This window comes from Candoia aspera, chromosome 12, assembly GCF_035149785.1.
Source record: "Candoia aspera isolate rCanAsp1 chromosome 12, rCanAsp1.hap2, whole genome shotgun sequence".
Classification (NCBI taxonomy): domain Eukaryota; kingdom Metazoa; phylum Chordata; class Lepidosauria; order Squamata; family Boidae; genus Candoia; species Candoia aspera.
Window position 1 is genome coordinate 18094442 of NC_086164.1, and position 19714 is coordinate 18114155.

Here is a 19714-nt window from a genome sequence, read left to right on the forward strand (position 1 = left end):
AAAAAAAAGAGTCAAAGAACAAACAGAAAGAATGGAGGTGATTCCATGCTATGGAACCACCACAGATTAGATTACTACAATATACAGATATCATAAAATTCAACTTCATTCTAGTCCCATGACCAAACCGCACAGCAGCTGGCAGCCATGTCTGTATTAAAAGGGCAGACCATGTTCTGCCATTTTATTTTGCGTTCTTCTAATTCTTGTACGCAAACCTTGAAATCATTGTAATGCAAAGTGGCAGGTAAGTGCTTTGAATAAACAAATCCAATATACTGATCTGTATTATAAAGCAGCATTCCCTCTGCATCCACAGGTGTGCATATCAAGAATAGCCCTTCACAACTTGCATTTATTATTTATTCGTTTTATCGGGCTTGTATGCTGCTCCAGAGAGCTTGTATGGTCTAGCACAGCGTCTCTCAACCTTGGTTGCTTTAAGATGTGTGGATGTTAACTCCCAGAATTCTCCAGCCAGCATGGCTGGCTGGGGAATTCTGGGAGTTGAAGTCCACGCATCTTAAAGTGGCCAAGGCTGAGAGACACTGGTCTAGTGGTTAAGGTGCTAAACTAAGAGCAGGGAAACCTGACTTCCAGCCCTGAGTTAGGCACAGAAGCCAGCTGGGTGATTTTAGACCAGACCTTCTCTCTCTTGGCACTAGGAAAAAGAAGGCAATGGCAAACCACTTTTAATAAGTTGCCAAGAAATCTCCAGGGATGTGTCTGGGCACTCACCAGGAGTTGACTCAGGGTCCACATGGCTTGATGATGGAGGCTTCACCAGGGGTATCTGCAGGGGGGCATCCAAAAAGTAAATATGGTGGCCGCCACCCTCAATGAAAGCCGCTCCCCTTTTTTACATGCACTGCGATGGCCCTGGCTTTAGGAGAGGCCAGATTTCAGTTTGGGAAAGATCCCTGGGACCCCATGTGGTGAAGGAGGGGCCAAACAGGATTCAGCAGCATTGAAAGAATGCGTCCTTCCAACCTGCCCTATTCTCTGGGGCAGTATTTCTCAACCTCAGCAACTTTAAGACGTGTGGACTTCAACTCTCATAATTCCCCAGCCTTATTATCGTCTTGTATTTTGTATCCTGACCTGGCCTCATGGCTAGTCAATAAAGTATTGTGACAATAATGACCTGCTGTCATGATCAACCACAAGCAGTGAGTGGAAAGAAACCAACATCAGATGGTAATTTAGGGTGCCCATTTTTTTCAGGGCACACAGTTAAGGTTAATCACAGTTTAGGTTTGGAAACAACGCTAAACTGGAACTAATCCAGGACGGAAGCAAAATTTCTGATCTTCCTAGGGTTGCGCAGAAGAATCTAATAAAGGAGGAACAAACAAGCCCAAGACTCCCTTTGTCATCTTTATAACATTAAACCATTATTCAGGGTCATGGGCAAACTGGTCTAACATTAAGTACTACAAGACAATGCATGGTATAATAGGACATACATATAACTTCCAAGGGGGGTAGCCTAGATCTAGTCAGCTCAAATCTGGATCGCGTCCTCCGTTCTCTCTTTCACAGCTGTGATCCTGCGCATCTCCCCTTTCTGCTCATTCTCTTTCAATGCTCTTTCCTCTCTATCCTGAAAGAATATTAAAACAATGCTGCAGCGCCCAGAGGTTTGCTTGCAAATAAAATTTCCTAAGCCAATGCCGAAGGAAATCCCAGCAGGTTCAGAGGACAAGTATATGTGATTGCAGAACGAAGCTTTGATTGTAACTGCACTCACTCCAAGATAAGGGCTAAATTCTTGCTTTGGGCTAAGCTAGGGTTTTTGGAAGGATTTGCTGAACAGACCACTCTGGCCTGGTCTGGCCATAACACTACATCACCAGATTCCCAGCCCTTTTGGACAAGATTGCTTTTTGAAAAACTGAGTTCAGATAGAGGTGCTCAGAAAATGGCTGCCACAAAAAAACTATTTATCAGAAGGCCAACACCATCTCCTTACACCTCCTAAAGCATTCTTTCCCTCCTGGACAAGTGGGCACATTTAACCGGGGGCAATTCCCCCCAAGTATATTTTCTGAGAATGCCGGGCTCCATTTGGTGATCCAGTTTGGGGTGACAGTTAAGGTGCCACAGTAAAAACCCGGAGACCATGAGTTGCAGTACTCCTTCAGTAATGAAAGTTGGCTGGGTGATTTTGGGCCAGTCTGTCTTTCAGCCCAGCCCACCCCACAGGGTGGTTGTTGTGGGAGGTGGGAACATGATGTACTGTATGTCACCTTGAGTTGTACAGAAACGAAGGCAATGATAAAACAGTTACAAGGCTTAAAGCAGGAGGACATTGCTTCTGAATTGCAACTTAAATAATTTAAAAATAAAAGACAGCCTTTCCTCTTTAGCACATTAGCTTCCCAAGTGTGTGTGTGCGCGCGCCTTTCAACCAGTTTTTGACTCCGGGAGACTGCCTGGACAAGTCCCTGCAGTTTTCTTGGCAAGGTTTCAGAAGCGGTTGGCCATTGTCTGCTTCCTAGGGCTGAGAGAGAGTGACTGGCCCAAGGTCACCCAGCTGGCTCAGTGCCTCAGGCAGGACTAGAACTCACAGTTTCCCAGCTTCTAGCCTGGCGCCTTAACCACAACACCAAACTGGCTCTCGTTGCCTTCAACTCAATCTTGATTCCTGGCAACTGCCTGGACAGGTCCCTGCAGTTTCCTTGGCAAGGTTTCTCGAAGTGGTTTGCCATTGCCTCCTTCCTGGGGCTGAGAGTGAGGGACTGGCCCAAGGTCACCCAGCTGGCTATGTGCCCAAGGGAGGACTTGAACTCGTGGCCTCCCAATTTGTAGCCTGGTGCCTTAATCACTACCCCAATCTGCCTCAAACAGCTCCCCGAGTAGTATGATTTAATTAAAAGAATCTTAAAAAATAAAATCAAGTGGGGCATGGAAAACTGAAAAATGGCCCCCAACGTGTTAGCAAGCCCACGAGTGCGCTCCAAACCCCCAGTTCTAACGCATGACAAATGAGTTCACCCGTTGTGTCAAATCTAAAACACCCAAACAGTATTTTTAAGCCCAGTCTCTGAACCAGGCCAACACTCCCTAGGAGAGACCCCTGCATCCTGACAGGGAGCGTTACAGACAACAGGGGAAAGACAGCATATAAACCTACAAAGTACATTTTATAAGGGATTGTTTCGTATTAAAACCTGTCGCAAAGATTTATTAAACCAATGAACCAGCTATAAACTGGCTACTCCTATCAGTTACAGGGGTTTCTAGATTAAAGCCGTTGGGCTGTGCTTAACCACCGCTATTCCGCAATCGGCTGGAAGTAAAATGAAAAGCGGTTCTGGGCAGCACTTAAATGTAATGCTGGATTATTCAGGAATGTCCTTCGCAGTGATCAAGAACCTACTATGCTAAGAAATCAGTCCGAATCAGCAGAAATCCCTGGTGTTAATTAAAACTTTCCCGTTTGCCAGCTTTATCCCTTTTATTACTTCTCATTGAGTGTAGTAGCAATTACCTTGTGGCTGGCCTACGAAGCGAAGCCATTCAAAGGGAAATTAACTGAAAATCATCAGCCATTTTCCTGCTTCACCCAACAGGATAAAATAAAAGGGGCAACATGGGAAAGCAGGCAGGAGCTCTGGATGTTTTAACAGCTATTTCTGTATCCACATCAGAAAGCCTGCTCCTGTGACCATGAAGAATGGATACAAAAATAAGGATGATGCAGAGAAATATACAAATTTCTTCATGGCAACAAGTTGGCAAAGTTATTATTTAGATTCTCCATAAAAAGAGAATGAATAAAGAGACAGTCATCTCCAAACTAAACTTCACTTTGGAAGTACATATAGCTGAAGTTTTGCCAACCTTAAAAACAAAGCAGAAAAAGAATCAAAAGAAAAGCTTTGTGTAATTTGTGCATACCTTAATATGACAGAGGACTAGATTTTCATTGTATAAAATGTATGACTCCTGCAGTTAATTATTCTCCTCCTAATATAACTGCCAGGCATTCAAGGTCCCTTTTTAAAAAAGCTTGCATAGGTGGGATTTGGAGAAAGATCTACTTGCTGAGTCAAATAAAGCCAAGTTCTTAATGGGAGGCAGGGGGGGGGGGGGAAGAAATCACAAAACAGAAGATACTTTTTTTTCAAAGCAAAACAGAACTGTACTTCTAGGATCAGCATGGCTATTACAGGTAGTCCTTGCTTAACAACCACACTTGGGACAAGAATTTTGGTTGCTAAGCGAAGCAGTCATTAAGTGAATCTGACCCATTTTACAACCTTTTGTGGCAGTCATTAAGCAAACCACATGGTCATTAAGTGAATCATGTGGGTCCCCACTGATTTTGCTTGCCAGAAGTCAGCCAGGAAGGTTGAAAATGGTGATCACGTTACCATGGGACACTGCAATGGTCATAAATGCGAACCAGTTGCCAAGTGCTGAAATCATGATCATGTGACCATGGGGACACTGCAATGGCTGTAAGTGTGAGGAGAGGACTGGTTGTAAGTTGGTTTTTCCAGTACCGTCATAAGTCCGAACCGTCACTAAATGAGTGGTTGTTAAGTGAGGACTACCTGTACAGTATCGGATATTGCTGCCTGCTTATGAAGCAATTGAGGTTTTTCCTACTAACAGATTAAGACTGCTATATGTGCCTAGTCATTTTGGCCGGGTGAAAAGGTTGCAAGTGATTGTCTCCTCTCACGTGCTTCATGCAAATCACCTGGGGGGTGGGAGGAATCCTGCCCGGACTTGTTCTTCACTTCCTCTTTTTCTCTCTGCTGGAAATGTAGCTCAGCAAGGCTTGCTCCAAAGGGAGCTAAGTCCTTTAAATGTTTTGCTTTTGTTTTTGCTTTCTGTAAATAAATTATTTTTATAGAAATGCTTGGTGTGTGACTTTTTTGACCTCTCCTGGGCTAAAGGCTTTCCCAGCATCTGCCAACAGCAACAGCTTCATTTTAGAAGCAAGAGTCCTCTGTACACTGTAAAGTTTATTAACCTTTCCCTTACCAGCTCTAGGCAACTTACAAGTCATTCACTCGCAGTCAAAATTAATAAAGCACAGCTGTAAAACTCTGAAAGGCCTAGGTAACAAGAAATGTTTTAAGCCTCCTCAAACTGTAGCAAGGAGGTAGCCAGCCTCAAATCCAATGGCAAATTGTTCTATACCTTGGACACACCACGTTTTTTTCCCGGAATCAAGCAGGTGAGTCACACTCCCAGGAAAATACATATTTGGTTTAAAGAATTCCCAGGAGCCGCAACACAAATGCTCCTAAATGCCTTTTCCCTTTAGAATCCAAAGTGGTGCACTGACTTAGGGAAGAGCAGTGTTTTTCAAACTTGGCAACTTTTAAGATGTTGGACTTCAACTCCCAGAATTCCCCAGCCAGCACACACTCTCCTGCTGACCTCTCAGGGTTGCTTGGAATTGTTAGGCTTCATTATTAGCTGTTAAGGAAAGATGATATTGGGATTTCTAACATGGCAGTCTAGGCCTCTTTTCTAACTTTAGGAAAACATTTTTTCTTCTGGGACAAGGCCATTTCTTCTGGTCTGTGAGAACTTGCCCTTTCAGCAGCTACAAGAGGGAGCGTATTCCGAAGGTCCTCGACTACACTTGCAAGTTTTAAAGGATACAAACCCCGCTGGGAAAGGGACTGATGTCACTCGTAAATTTGCCACTTGTGCACCGTTATCTAGAATTCACGTTTCCTATTGTGCAATTCTCACATGTAATCAGGGTCTTTCATTGTTTGATTACTCGCTTCATGACATACCACAGGTACTGAGTGTGTGTATCATTTCTTTCTGCACACTTTAAGGGGTCTTCACCCCCCAAAAGCTTTTTGCTTTTGCCTGAACTGCTGTGTGATTCCTGTTTTCAGGTAGGCAGAAAGCCACCTTTGCAAAGGTTAAGTTCTTTCTCTCCCAAATTCAGGGAATCGGTCTTCAGCTCCACGCCAGACTTGGGGCGCCTGAGTTTACAGGCAACATCAGCACCGGGGAGAGAAAGGCCGGCAGCCTACCTTGCAGAGCTGTTGTGTTGTTAAGCAACAGGGGAGCCCAGTGACGCTTCGCTCGTTAAAACTCTTAACGAGTTTCACTGCCGGCTGTTCCCCTGAGCAAGCCTGCAGGGCAGCAAAGGTTCATGTTTACACAACACCCCTGCAAGGTGCCTCAAGAAGACCGCAAGGGAAGAGGTTCCACCCACCTTCAACGGGATCCAAATTATTTTTCTTCCAAAATGAGGAAAACGGAGAGGTTTCTGCGTCGTCCATTCACGGGGGTGGGAGGGCTATGTCCATTTTTCTCCCTCCAGGAGCATTTTCCTCTAAAAATGTTTGGGTTCCGATCCCAACTCGAGCGGGCCTCGCGGCGCCGTGCAGGCCGCTCGCGTTGCCACGGCAACCACCAAGCGGCGCCAGGAGGCCTAGCCTTTCCTTCCCTCCGGCTCGCGCTCCTGACGCACGTAGGTTCCGCTGGGCTCTCCTCGCGTCTAGTTTTCCCAACCGGGGCCCGTCCAGAACGTGCGGGACTTCAACTCCCACAATTCCCTGGCCAGCCATTATGGTAGCTGGGAACTATCACATCTGGTTTGCAAGAGGGGGGAAAAACTGGCTGAACATCGTTCCTCAGAAAAGAATACTGAGCCAGGGAGGTAGAAATTTGGGAGTCGGAAGTGGAAGTATAGATTGTGCTCCTGAAAGGACTTCTGCAAACGCTCAGAGGTGCTTTTCTGACGCGGGTTTCTTGAAAAAGTGACTTTTGACCCCCCCATCTTCAACTTTGTGCAAGCAAAGAGGTTCCATTCACTAAAAAGAACCGTGCTACGTTGTTGCGAGCAAGTTTCTCATCCCAGTATTTTGCCTTTGATGTTAATCTGCGATCAAAACCATTTATCTCCGCTATTTCTGCAGCTGGTTAGACACGGGACTAGAGCAGCCGCTTCAGGTCGTTCTGGATATTGTCGGGAGAGAAACCTTGGTGTGAAAAATGCAGTGAAGGTCTTCTTTGTGGATCGCTGCCGCGGTCAAATTCTTCACCCCGATGAAGGGGAAACGCTTTAAACATTTTCTCCAGCTGCTGTTAGAGTTGATATTTCTAGAGTTTAAATAGTAATTAAATATAATTACTATTACAGCCATTTAAGTGTTAGCACAGAAAGGGACAGGACCACGTCGACCTGTCGTTTGGGTGATTTGGGAATTGAAAAGGGTAACGGCAGCATTTCATTTCACAGAGCGCTTGCACGTCCTGAGTTTATTTTCCCATTTTCTTAGCTGGAAATCTTTTTGTTGGTGGTCAGTCGTTAACTGGAAAGTAGGCTATCCCAAATTATCTCTTTGGCGGGGTCAGGTTTCGACAGCTCAATCCCAGGTTGGTTCGAGGGCCATAAATGTTGGGCAGGACAGGCAGGAAATGCGTTGCCCAGCCCCGTGCTCGGGTTTGGCGTCGCGCAATGTATGCATCCTGGCCATTGTGGCTTACTCTGCAAACCATAGTTAAAGAAGCCATGGCTTATAAACAAGCCATGGCTTATGCTGTATCAACCATGTCATTGTCAAGGAGATCAATTCCCTCATACATATGGGGGGAGAGAGAGAGAGAACAGTATGGTATTGTTCCCAGCAAGACTGGAGTGGAGTTTAAACCTTGGTGACCTTTGTATTTAGGAAATCTATTTTGTCCCAGATTGTAGCCTATGAAGGTCTGTATATGACTTGTTTCTTAATAGTGACTAGTGCATGTTGGTTTTTGTTTTCTGGACTGTATTGTTTAATCTGTTAAGTATGTTTGATGTTCAGACTCTACAGTGATTGGAGTTTAGCAAATAAATAAATGTAAATACTAAGATTGACATCTGTACTCCCCTATCTCCCAAAGCCATGATTTGCTTAATCATAGTTTGTTGAATAAGCCAGAATTAACTGATTCCAGATAACACACTAAAGGACAAGCCCTGGATGTGTTCCCAAAACACTTATTAAGCCATTAAGAAACAAACCATTTTATGAGTTAATGTGTCATGTGAATCCAGCCTGCAAGTCATGGGTGAAAATGTGTGTTTCATCTTATAAACTTACTTTCCAGCCCTAGAGGCCTGTGCCAAGGTTTTTCCTCCAAGAGCAGCAGATTCTATTCCACCTATACTGCTTGTAGAAGTCAGAATCCAAAATAATTTTCTGAGTGAACTTTTTATACTTAAAAAGAGTGTTTTCATTTTTCAGTTACTGAAGCTTTAAATCAACCTTGGCATTTAAACATGCACAGGCTCAATACAGCTGATGAAAGTGCTGCTAAATTTTGTGCAGTCCCCATTTGTCAAGGACCTGCAAAATTCACATTTCAAATGATGGGGTACGTTTCTTCCAGAAGAAGTCTTTCAAGTTGGTTGGTTGGTTGGTTGATCTGCAACGCCTTGAATTTCCATTCATCCACATTTTCAATTAGAAAAGGGATCAGTTTGCAGTGGTCCCTATAGATCACAAATCATACATATCGATGAAATGTTGATATGGACCATCTGTTGAATTCAGGAAGTTGTTAATGAAATTACAGGGCAATCTGTCCAGTGTGGGTTAATTAGGAATGTTTTGTTAATCAACTGGCTTTCAAAAACTAAAACAAAAATATTCATCAGTTGCTAACATTTGAACAGTGTGCTTATCTCCAAAATGACACCTTTTGAGATGATAGAAAGAATGGTATGGTTTATAACTATGCCCGTTAATAATGAACATAAAGGAAGAATAGTTACAGAAAAGGAACTGGGCAACAGGTGAACAGTATCAGCACCCTTGAGAAAATCTTGGATTTGCCAAAACATAGGAAGTATTTAAACAAAATGTTTTGGGTTTTTTTCTTTTTTTTAGTTCAGGGTTTCATCCAAGTCACACTAAAACAGAGGTGGTAACTTTCTTGGAAAAATCAGGTTCCAAGGGCTACAGGTTTATTGCATTTAAGCAGATATTCATTTTATTTATTTTATTTTATTTATTTTCTATCCCACCTTTATTATCCTACTTCCACCCACTTTAGAAGTGCATCCAGTGATCTGCTCCATAAAGTCCAGTGGACAGTCTTTGAGTGGATAATAATTGCATGCTCCTAGGTAGCAGAGTTGGGAGTTTTTTCCAGGTAAATAGATGCACAAGGATTATATTCTCACAAATTAATTATATTCACCCCCCACAAAAAAAAACCTCTACAAAAAATTACACTGCTGAATTTCTGCATTTGTCACTCAGTGGTGGCACTGAAACTTTAGGGGGTGCAAAGAACTGGGTTCAGAATGCTCCACTTTTGCTAGAGAGCAACAGAACAAAGAACGAGATCATGACTCCATATTGCTTAGTGGTTTTGTCTGTTAAGCACAGAAACTCATTATTAACAACAGCCCAATGAGAGAAGACACGGGACAGCATTTGAAGTCCTGACTTCTCCCCACTGGCCAAACAGTCTTCAATTAGAGACAGCATTATCTCTCTCTGTCATTAGAGCGGTTTTTCAAGCTTAAATTCATTATCTGGGAACGTGACTATTTATTTTTCTCTCTGTATTTCTGATCTGGCTGCACGAAGATTCAATAAAATTGGATATATTCTTGAGAGTATCCCCAGGTCCTGCATTATCAGTAAGGGCTTTCAAAGACAGTTTGTGCACAAAGTCTCTCTTTCTCTCCCCTAATGCTTACACACACAGAAAGACACACACACACACACACACACACACACGCAATGTAATAATCTCAGGGAATATCACTTCTGACAAGTAATTATGGATCTTGTCCACTGGCTGCAGGGCCTGATAAAGAAATCTGGAGGTAGTAAAAGGCAGTGGGAGGTTTTTGCTGAGGATGGCTAAGGAGGTGAATTTCATTCATTCATTTTTATTTATTCAACTTACCCAGCAACCCATCTCAAATACATGACTCTGGGTGGCTAACAATGTACAAGCAGGATAACAATGTCAATCAATCACCAACCAACCAACCAGTAATTCACAAGGCTCATTCCTTGAGTCAATGCAGCAGGGAGGTTTTGGAGCATAACAGCCTACCATATTCTGGGCTGCAAAACTTCATGCAGCCACCAGATGGCAGTAAAAAGATGGAGGAAAAAACGACCCTGCTGCCCTCTAGTGGTCATCTGGATTTTTGCAACCCAAATATGGGATAATTCAAATCATGCTAAAAAAAAATTCTGGTGCTCAGTGGCTAGTCATGCCTTGTTATGTCAGCCTGGAAGAGGTTCTTGCTTTATCAGAGCAGAGGGGTAGGAAAATCAAAATGCACATACGGAGCTCATGGGAAGGAAACATTTTCCTTGTTTACACATTAGGAGGAAGAAGGAACATAGGAAAGATTCTGTTACTATCCTGAAATCCATTTTAGAGGAAAGGGGATGAGATATACTCCTTGGATACTTGACTTTCCTTTCAAAGAAAAGCAAGCATGCAATAATTTTAGCATCAACACTTACACCTGACCATTAATTTGGAACAATTACATGTTAGCTAGGCCCTAACTGGCTGCATTCATTCACTGAACTAGGTTATTAACCCTGATTTATAACTCCCAATGACATGATTCACATAATCTGCTAAACCCTAATGTAGTTTGCTTGGTTTTTGCTTGGCAGGTTTTCTGAACCAGCAAACTTTGGTTTCTTCAAAAACATAATCAAGCAAATCATGACTTAACCCAATTGTGAATTCAGTCAGTGGTTGGGTTCACACAATGCTATAGATGAAGTCAAGAATCCTGAGAAGCCCTAACGTGGTTCATTTTTGGTTTAGCATTGTTATGTGAACCAGCCATTAGGATACATAAGGGTTAGATGGGTTCACATGTGTGACTCCTAACACAATATGTGATCCCAGCCAGTCTTTGAGCACAGCTTTCTCTAGAATTGTGTGGTGTCTTGTTTTTGTTGTTTATTTGTTTCGTCGCTTCTGACTCTTCGTGACTTCATGGACCAGCCCACACCAGAGCTTCCTGTCGGTCGTCAACACCCCCAGCTCCCCCAGGGACGAGTCCGTCACCTCTAGAATATCATCCATCCACCTTGCCCTTGGTCGGCCCCTCTTCCTTTTGCCCTCCGCTCTCCCTAGCATCAGCATCTTCTCCAGGGTGTCCTGTCTTCTCATTGTGTGGCCAAAGTATTTCAGTTTTGCCTTTGATATCATTCCCTCAAGTGAGCAGTCTGGCTTTATTTCCTGGAGGATGGACTGGTTGGATCTTCTTGCAGTCCAAGGCACTCTCAGAATTTTCCTCCAACACCACAGTTCAAAAGCATCGATCTTCCTTCTCTCAGCCTTCCTTATGGTCCAGCTCTCGCAGCCATATGTTACTATGGGGAACACCATTGCTTTAACTATGCGGACCTTTATTGTCAGCGTGATGTCTCTGCTCTTAACTATTTTATCGAGATTTGTCATTGCTCTTCTCCCAAGGATTAAGCGTCTTCTGATTTCCTGACTGCAGTCAGCGTCTGCAGTAATCTTCGCACCTAGAAATACAAAGTCTTTCACTGCTTCTACATTTTCTCCCTCTATTTGCCAGTTATCAATCAAGCTGGTTGCCATAATCTTGGTTTTTTTGAGGTTGAGCTGCAAGCCAGCTTTTGCACTTTCTTCTTTCACCTTCATCATAAGGCTCCTCAGTTCCTCTTCGCTTTCAGCCATCAAAGTGGTATCATCTGCATATCTGAGATTGTTAATGTTTCTTCCAGAGATTTTAACTCCAGCCTTGGATTCCTCAAGCCCAGCACGTCGCATGATGTGTTCTGCGTACAAGTTGAATAGGTAGGGTGAGAGTATACAGCCCTGCCGTACTCCTTTCCCAATCTTAAACCAGTCCATTGTTCCGTGGTCTGTTCTTACTGTTGCTACTTGGTCGTTATACAGATTCTTCAGGAGGCATACAAGATGACTTGGTATCCCCATACCACTAAGAACTTGCCACAATTTGTTATGGTCCACACAGTCAAAGGCTTTAGAATAGTCAATAAAACAGAAATAGATGTTTTTCTGAAACTCCCTGGCTTTTTCCATTATCCAGCGGATATTGGCAATTTGGTCTCTAGTTCCTATGCCTTTTCTAAACCCAGCTTGTACATCTGGCAATTCTCGCTCCATGAACTGCTGAAGTCTACCTTGCAGGATCTTGAGTTAAGTTGATTTTTTCCAATCTGATGGCCATTCTTGTGCTTTCCAAATTTGCTGGCATATAGCATGCATTACCTTGACAGCATCATCTTGCAAGATTTTGAACAGTTCAGCTGGGATGCCGTCATCTCCTGCTGCCTTGTTATTAGCAATGCTTCTTAAGGCCCATTCAACCTCACTCTTCAGGATGTCTGGCTCTAGCTCACTGACCACACCATCAAAGCTATCCCCGATATTGTTATCCTTCCTATACAGGTCTTCTGTATATTCTTGCCACCTTTTCTTGATCTCTTCTTCTTCTGTTAGGTCCTTGCCATCTTTTTTTTTGATCATACCCATTTTTGCCTGGAATTTACCTCCGATGTTTCTAATTTTCTGGAAGAGGTCTCTTGTCCTTCCTATTCTATTGTCTTCTTCCACTTCCACGCATTGCTTGTTTAAAAATAATTCCTTATCTCTTCTGGCTAACCTCTGGAATTTTGCATTTAATTGGGCGGTGTGGTGTCTTAAGTTTTGGGAAATAAGTTTCTCACTGGAAGTATTTCTGTCTAGTCCAGATTTAATGTGAGTATATTTAATTAATACTCCAATCTGAACCACCTCCAAAATGATACAGCGCTGGCTGTAACTACCAGTTGGCTTTTAAAATGCTAGGTGTCCACCTTCCATTGATCCTCTTCTCATGTTGGCAGAGTTCTTAGAAATGGTTAGGATTTACGAAACATGCTAGACTAGGCTAATATGGGGTTGGGTATTTGTGACTCAGCATATCCTTGTTTGTTTGGGCATCGCAGGTTTGAGAAGATAACACTTCAATATGCACCTAGGTTGATACATCTTAGATATACTGTAGGTAAATGATGGTGGTCAAATAAAGACAACTCCAGTACTTCCTTTTGGGTGCAGTTGTGCAGGAGAACTTCCTAGTGTCCTTAAGCTGAATCTGCTGGTCAAAAACACCCAATGCCCACCATCTGGGGGTATCCTAAATCTAACTATAGGGAAGGCGATGCTCCCTGAGATGCCTACACATGCATTCAGTGGTGGAACCCGTACTGGATCTCAAAGCTCAGGAGCTCACAGCCAGCCACCAAAGACATATAAAGCATCCAGTACAAGCCACAATGTCATCATCCCTCAAAGTACATAATTTGCATATTGGCATGATGACATCATGATGTCATTTGCCTCTCTTGGCCTCCTGCAGATACCTACGCAAAGACACAGAATTCACACTTCTCACAAAACTGAACTCAGCAATGCAGCTACTAAATCTTAATGTCTCTTCCCTGTTTCTATGCCACCCTTTCCGTTCCAGCACCCTCTAAATGTGTTCGACTTGGACAGCCATGATCCCCTGCCTGGGCATTATGGGGGATGAAGTCCAACATATGTGGGGGACATTGGCTTGGGAAGGCACCCCAAAACCACATCCCCCTTTGTTGCTACCAGATCTGTAAAATACCTCTGGAGAAAGGATGGCTAATTATGCATTTTGTAGGCACTCAGTCCCATTGTACAATACACCAAAGATATTAAAGTCATAATTCATGAGCAAACTTGATATCAAGAGATGAACCAGTGAAACAGCAGTGGAAATGTAGTTAAATTAACACTCTGGATGAAGAGAATTGCTTGTCTTTTCCCACAAGGTCTTATTAACATTTTGCTCTTGCAGCCACATTGAGAAACATCAAAAGGAGACATCTGTTTGATAACAATGGATCTCATCTTTGTTCTGTGTAGAAAAAGGCGACTTAATGATGGGGCCTGAAAAGGTCTACTTCATCCCCTCCCAAAGTTGTTGGAGGAAAGAAGAGGACAAGGGCTCTCAGCCCTCACAAAAAGCCCATCTAAAGACACTCGAGTGTTTGAAATGATCCAGTGAATCAATGATTTTCAATGGATGGAGTAAAACTAATTAATGTAGGATTCCCAAGAGTTTTTCAGGGCTTCCCTAAATTCATCCACTGCTGCCGTGGACCTTAACAGACAAAGTAAATGAAAAAAAAATAATTTAAATAGATTAAAAAAATAAAATAGATCTAGTGAGAAGAAAAAGGAAGGTCTTCAACAACAGCCTGTAACCTGGCTCCTAATCATATATCTTTTTGCATTTCACGTTATAGCATGCTGTGATTCTTCCTCTCCTTCTTTGTAATGGCTGGTGATACGGAATCAGATGCAAGTCAAACATGTAGCATGCAGAAGCCAGATTCCAAGCATCATAAAAGAACAGTGAGCTTTCTAGCTTAGAGAGAAGTCTTTGTTTGCTTGTTTATAAGGTTTTGATACCACCTCAGTCCGACAGGGTCCAAGCAATAGAACATACATGGTTTACAGGTAGTCTTTGCGTAACAACCATTCCTTTAGTGATGGTTCGGACTTACAAGGGTGCTGAAAAAAACCAACTTACAACTGGTCCTCACACTTACAACTGTCGCAGCATCCCTGCAGTCATGTGATCACGGCTTGGGAGCTTGGCAACCAGTTCGCATTTATGACTGTCACAGCATCCTGTGGTCACGAGATCGCCATTTTCGACCTTCCCAGCTGGCTTCTGGCAAGCAAAATGAATGGGGAACTGTGTGATTTGTTTAACAAACATGTGGTTCGCTTAACGCCTGCAGTGATTTGCTTAACAACCACCACAAAAAAAGGTTGTAAAATCAGGTTGGATTCACTTAATGACCACTTCGCTTAGCAACCAAAATTCTAGTCCCAATTGTGGTTGTTAAGTGAGGACTACCAGTATTATCCAAGGTGGTTGATTCAGCTGGGTGAGCTCAGCTTTCTGGGACTCAGCAAAGCCCTGTGAACAAAATTGTGTTGTTTGACTCCAGGCCATGAGTAAACCCATGCAAAAATATGCTAAGCCAGTCTGATTCATCATGGTTTTCTGGATAAAGAACCATCCACTCTGCTTAATAAACCAGAAAGAAACATTCAACCAAACAGCAAATAAGCAAATCACTGTATGGTTTAGGATGAACTCCACTGACTTCAAAAATGATTTACAGGATTCTCCAGGTTTCAAATCAGGAATCTTTCCCAGGCCTATATTTTCTGAGACCTTCTGTGGCTAAGCTACTTTTCCTTTCAGGACTGCCAGGAAAATTACAGGGCTAGCTGGTCTGCCTTTCAGACTCTGCTGCACTTCATCATTTGCTGGAACACCTGGCATTAGAGCGGTGTTTCTCAACCTTGCAAGTTTGGGATGTGTGGACATCAGCTCTCGGAATTCCCCCAGCCAGCAATCCAATCATACAATGAACACTCCCATCAGGCTATATCAGCCTTTCCTCCCTGAATGTTGACTTGGGCCCTAGGATACATTGGTTTTTCTGCTTCAGAGTCATAGAAATCTCTCGTCTTGGCTCGACTGGACAAATTGGGCCTCCCATTTGCTTGCTGGCTTCCATGGAAATCACTGACCACCAAAATCCCCCCAAGGGGTGCCAGCTGGAAATGAGTTACCAGATCCTAAGACCTTGCAAGCTGCTGCCACTGAGTCTCCTCCAACAGAGCAGAGCTGGCCTTCCTTCACATGGATGGAAGATTGCAAGGAACTTGAGGCTGTATGCTAGCTCAGGACTTCTCAACCTTGGCCACTTTGAGATAGGTGGTCCACTCCCAGAATTCCCCAGCCAGCGGGAATTCTGGGAGTTGAAGTCCACCTATCTTAAAGTGGTCAAGGTTGAGAAACACTGGGCTAGACAATTTAAAGAACACAGTGGAAGAAAAGCTGAGCAGGACCTGAAGGAGACTTTCAGATATATTCTCCCCATTGCTTAAAAGAGGACTAAATACATCTCTGCTGTTCCAGGGCTGGCAGAGCATTAGAAATGTCAGAGCAGTCTGACTTGACATTATGATCACTCTGCAATTCATTTATCAAGACTGGCTTTAGTTGCCTTTCTTAAAGAAAAAGCTAATGTAACCTTACACCATAATTTTATCTACTTTCTACACTTTTCCCCTACATCCCTGCTGAGCTAAGTACGCAGGACCTAATTTTCCTGCATGTGGGAAAGGAATCAGCACATCTTGGTCTTGGTTTGGTTATTTTTTTCTTTTCTTATTCTTCCACAATTGCCTAGGTTCACAGAACATGCTAAAACAGATCTTTAGTCATTCAGTCACTGCTGACTCTGAGCCGATGGACATCATTTTGCCAAGATTGACATCAGAAATCACTTCTTCCCGTTCTTCTAAGCTTCTGCTTTGTGTCATCCAGGGGTGTCCCTCAGGTGTGATTTGAAAGGTCTAGATCAGTGTTTCTCAAACTTGGCAACTTTAAGATGTGTGGACTTCAACTCCCAGTCAGCATGGGGGACATTAGAACATCAATAACAGCAGCAGCATTAAACACCATCTTGGAAAAAACATCCCCCCCCCAATTAAAATATCCAATCATAACTGTGAAGTCCCCATAAAAAAAAATAGAATAAAATTTAACCAGTTTTAACGAGGGATGATGTCAGCCCTTCACAGAAAACAATTGTTATTAACTGTACATAAAATAAATACCAAGGGAATGGAACAGAAACATGGGTAGTAAAATGTGTAAAACTAAAGACCAAAGCCTGGTGACAAAACTAAATCCTAAACATTCTCTAAGTAGGACCCAAAGAAATTAAATCCCGTTTTGCAAAGCGATGAACAGTGAGTGGAACATCATTCTTTCTCTTAACCAGAAATATGAAAATCTCCCAATTGCACAAAGTATGCTGGCTGGGGAATTCTGGGAGTTGAAGTCCACACATCTTAAAATTGCCCAGGTTGAGAAACACTGCTGTAAATAAAGTAGGCTTACAGTACTTAAAAATCCAGCCATCAAACTCTCAGAAGAATAAACAGTGTATCTCAAACTCAGTATGTCCTGTGGTTGCAAAAACACAGAATAAAGTAATGCAGCAAAGTCAAGCTTTTCCTTGAGATTTTTAGGGGCCAAAGATTTGAATTTTATAATCCATTTGGCCTCTGTATTAAGAACCACCGTGTCTGTGCAAGTACGACAGTGCTTTAAGGGAAGTCTGAAATATACATTGCAACCAATGTTTGACTAAAGGGTCTTTTGTGTTCTTAAAGTTTGGATGTTTTCTGAAATTTCTATAGAAAATAGGCAAATTGGGAGTGTGTGCATGTGTTGTTTTCTGTGTTGTTCCAGGCCTCATGGTCTCTAATGTATAACTTCCAGAACTGAATGCTAATCCAATTATTATCTGCAGGAAGATATTCTCTATAATTTTCTTGTAACCTATAACAATTTGAAACCCATCTAGTAGCTTTTCCTACATTGACAGACATAGTACTTTATGTGGCAAACCAGTGCCATCTTGTGGTCTGTCTGTACCATTGAAATTTTTTTGACTATTTCCTTTTTAATCTATTTGCCACCTGCTGTTTTCCAGAAATCAGGGCAGTTCTGTAACTGGTCTTCAGTATTTTGCCCACAACAGAAATAAAGCTGGGAAGAATTGCTATACATGCCTGCACGTTGGGTTAGTTGGCAGAAGATCATAAGCTTACTTCCCGCTGCCTCCTTCAATGCTCTTCAGACAAATTAATGGCAGGACCCAAAAACACGCAGCAGCAGCAGCAGCTAGTGTGGGGTCTCTTCAAAAACCCACAAGAAACCAGGATTAAAGCATCACAAACACACGTTCTTTATTGATGATTGTCACATTCAGCAAGATACACTAAAAACAGCTTTGACAGTTGCACTTAAAAAAGCATTTCACAACCCGGCATGCTCAACGACTTGCCCGCCTCTTCCTGTTCAGGTTTAAAACACAGCAACAATCACACAACCTTCGTATCTTTAAAAAACATGCTCTTTGCCATGTCGATGAGTGATTAAATCAAGTCAGAAAAGTGAAACAAAACAGATTTTTTAAAAGAATATCCCTTCACCAAATATAAAAACAAAGAAGGCCAAAACCACCACCCAGTGTCTTAAAGGGCCACTTGCTCTGGCTCTGTTGTGTCTTCACTAGCATTTGAATGCTCTCAAGTCATCAAAAGGGGGGTGGCAGACAGGGGTTTCCCTGAGCTGGAAGCTGGCACTGTCTTCTCCAACCTGACTCTGAAAAGGTATGGGGACTGTAACTCCCAGAATTCTAAGCCAGTGAGCTTAGAATTCTGGGAGCTGCAGTCTTAGCTTGGGCGCAGAAGGCAGCTTCTACCATAGGATCATTTTTCTCTCCCCTCCAGTTGCATACAAGCCACATTTTTGGCAGAAAGCGACATCCTGCTAAGTGGAAAAGTACCTTTAACGATCACTTTCTCTCATGGCAGAGCGATTAAAATATTGTTGGGTCAAACAGGACAGCCCAGGTATGAAGACCAGTTTGGAATCCTGGCTTGGCATCCCCCGTCTGTTCACCCTCGCCTCCGAGGAGAGGTTTCAGGGGGCCATCCAAATGCACTGACTGCAGGCTCGAGGGGGGTGGTGAGGGGAGGGGAGGGGAAGAGCCAAGGTGAACTCTCCATGCCAGCCAAAAGGGATGGGGGGCAGGGAGGGGTGCAAACAAGTGAAAGACCGTGGTGGGCAAACAGAGCAGTGCCTGCTAAAGAAGAGTTAGATATATTAAAAAACGGAATCGTTCAGTTCCTAAAGCTAAAAAAAGGTAATGAGGCCAACACTCAGGGCTGAGCTTTGGGGCTCGCTTCATCTCTCCCCCAGAGGGGTCCTCTAGTAAGTCCGTCGCTAAACAGCTGTCTCTTCTTCCTCAGGTGGAAGCTCCAAATTCCCTTCTGGGGGAACTGCTGGCAATACTGCCATTTCAACCATGGGACTTCCAGAGCCATCAGGTGGACTGGTTACAGCAGGGGGCCGCTCAGAGGTTCCTGGAGACTCTTCAGGCCCCTGGGAGGGTGGATTGGGGTTAGCAGGAGGGCCAACTGCAGGTCTGGCACGAAATTCACGTACTCTGTCCAGCTGCCCATTGCCACCTCTTTGCTCATTGCGGATGACATTCCAGTCTTGGACATGGCGAAGAATGTAAGACATCCCTATGCAAACACACATGAGACCAGTTGCTATAAGGACTAATTCGACAATGCTGATAGTGGCTGAAAAATAAGAAGCCAACAGTTACTTGTTCTCCTAAACTTCTGGGTTCCATGCCCTCCCTCCCTCCCTCCCTCCCTCCATCTCAACCCCTTCCTCTTTTAATTCAAGCAGACCCCAAAACACCTCCCCTTCCTAGAGAACTCTTTTGCATAATTAACAGAATTAGCCTCTTTGTCCTCATGGTAAGCCACACCACAGCAAATGGGTTTGCACACTGTCCTTGCACATGGTCAAACCAAGCCACTCTGGTTTACGAAATTTACAGGGGATTAACACACTAAGCCATGGTCTACAAGCTGCAAGAGCTGGCCCTGGGATTGCCCACCCCGATCATTCAGTATGGTGCCTGATCCCAGGCACTAAATTCTTCTCCAGCCAGAATCAAACACCTGCACACCAACAGAGCCTTCATATCCAGGGAAACGATCTAGAGTTCTACCACAAAGGCCTGGCTGGATTCAGAGGTGGTGCTAAGCA